Below are 2,686 nucleotides of genomic sequence, written 5' to 3'. Positions count from 1 at the left end.
CTACAAATTGCCACTTGGGACACTCTCCTGGGCAAATACTAAAAAATTGTGTGTGTGTGTAAAGTGCCGTCAAGTCGCAGCTGACTTATGGCAACCCCTTTTGGGGGTTTTCATGGCAAGAGACTAGCAGAGGTGGTTTGCCAGTGCCTTCCTCTGCACAGCAACCCTTGGTGGTCTCCCATCCAAATACTAACCAGGGCCGACCCTGCTTAGCTTCTGAGATCTGACGAGATCAGGCTAGCCTGGCCCATCCAGGTCAAGACAGACTTGATTCTAGCTGTCATAAAAACATGAAACCCTTAAAATTTACGATTAAAAGCCAGCTAGTAAAACTCAAGACACATAAAAGCCCAGACCCAAAGAAGCACACACTAAAAGCCCTGAAGATGTACAAATCTAAATATAACCAGAGAAGAGGCGGGCAGAAGCCGCCTCCCCGCAAAGCGGAGAGAGAAAGACACGGTCGGTTTGCTCAGAGCGTCGCAGGCTAAGTTGAGAAGCGGCAGCCGTGGTTTTATGAAGGCCGGCCTCTTCCTCCTCGCTGACCACACGGGGAGGAAGAACGGGTAGGCATCGCCGTCGTGTTGAGCGCCATGGCAGCGTCAGGGAAGGTGTGGAGAGTTCCCAGGATGCCTTGCAGCACCAAGCTGCTCTTCAGCCAGCGTGGTGAAGTGGTTAAGAGCAGTAGTTTGGAGTGGTGGGTTCTGGTCTGGAGAGCCAGGTTCGATTCCCCACTCCTCCCACATGAGCGGCGGAGGATAATCTGGTGAACTGGATTTGTTCCCCCACTCGTGAAGCTGGGTGACCTTGGGCTTGTCACACTCTCTCAGCCCCACCTACCTGACAGGGTGTCTGTTGTGGGGAGGGGGAGGGAAGGTGATTGTAAGCCAGTTTGATTCTTCCTTAAGTGGTAGAGAAAGTCGGCATATAAAAACCAACTCTTCTTTTCAGAAGCTGGCCTGGCTATTCCTCATTGCAAATAATATCGAAGGTGGGGAAACCCAGGCAAGCTGCATGCTTTCTGTCATCACCCCCATAAGAGTTCAGTTTAGTGCAGAAGAGTCTGGCTAAATAACATGGCCTGAATCAATCCTGCAAGTTATATCAATTCTTAGGGTTGCCAACTCCGGGTTAGGAATTACCTGGAGGTTTTTTGGGCAGAGCCAAATGAGGGGAGGGTTTGGAGAGGGGAGGGACTCTAATGCCACAGAGTCCAATTGCCTAAGTGGCCATTTTCTCCAGGTGAACTGATCTCTATCAGCTGGAGATCAGTTGTAATAGCAGGAGATCTCCAGCTACTACCTGGAGGTTGGCAACCCCACCAATTCTGCTAGTCATATGGAAGGCTGACGTTCTAAGAAAATTTATTGCTGGCATTTTGTGACTGATTATTTAGCATTTACCATGTGTTTTGTTCATATGCTTAATCTATAGTTTTCCCTACAAATACATGTGCTTCATGACCAGAAAGCTGAATCAAAGATGCTTTCCCTCTTGATTTTCTGTTCATGTTTCCCCAAACATTGTTCCACAAATACACATGAGTGCAATAACCAAAAAGATGCCACCAGCCTGTTTTATAAAAGGACTTTTAACACATTTTTGAAAAGTTTCCCCCACTTTTGGTTGGATAGGCTGTATCCTGCCCTCTGCGAAGTTTATAATTTTCATTCTAAATGTTACCACATTGTAATTACATTGAACATTTTAAGTTGCATTTATTGAAAACAAACTTCACTGATTCTAACTGAATCTTTTTAGGATTGCAACTTAAACACATCAATGCATTTAGTTCACCCCCCATCCGAATGTTTGTGTATTTCAGTCTTGGAATGCTGCATCCTTTACTCCACCTGATCTTTCCTCCCAAAACGAATTTTGCTCCACTATCTCTTTATTTTGCTGCTCTGCTGGTGGGCTGAAAATGGACCCTGCTGTACAGCACCCCTTCCTCTTCTGTTGACTTGAACCTGTTCTTCTTCACTGGTTTCCCAGGGATCCCAGCAGGGCAGAATCTGACGTCTGCATAGGTGACTTCTGAACCCTAGGAAAATCAGGGGAAGAGGAAGAGTGAAGATGCTCGGATGTTAAAGCAGGAGACCCTTGAGGAGGCCTTTTCCGCTCGGCTGAGCACATTTACAAGCATGGACCAGTTTAGCTTCCATGGTGCATCTAGGGTTGCCAACCTCCAGGTGGTGGCTGAAGATCTCCAGGAATTACAACTGATCTCCAGATGACAGAGATCAGTTCTCCTGGAGAAAATGGCTGCTTTGGAAGGTGGACTCTATGGCATTATACCCTGCTGAGGTCCCTCCTCTCCCCAGGCTCTACACCCCAAATCCCCAAGTGTTTCACAACCTACAGCTGACAACCTTACTGCATCCTCAAAATGATATACGAGAGGACAGGCAGAGGAATGGCAAGATCTATCAGAAGGCCCTACTGGATCTAGCCCAGCATCTGATTTCTAACATCAGCCAGACAGTGGTTTCTGAGAAGGTCCCACCCATAGAATCATAGAGTTGGAAGGACCCATAGAGCTATCTAGTCCAACCCCCTAATCAACGGAGGATCAGCTTAAAGCATCCCTGACAAGTGTTCGTCCAGTAGCTGAAAGACTGAAAGAGGAAGGTATCTCTTTTGTTAATCCCTAGTTTCTGGCATTTCAGAGGTATATACCGCCTCT

The sequence above is a fragment of the Euleptes europaea genome, chromosome 18 (genome assembly GCF_029931775.1).
Source record: "Euleptes europaea isolate rEulEur1 chromosome 18, rEulEur1.hap1, whole genome shotgun sequence".
NCBI classification, from domain to species: domain Eukaryota; kingdom Metazoa; phylum Chordata; class Lepidosauria; order Squamata; family Sphaerodactylidae; genus Euleptes; species Euleptes europaea.
This window is presented reverse-complemented; position numbering follows the sequence as displayed.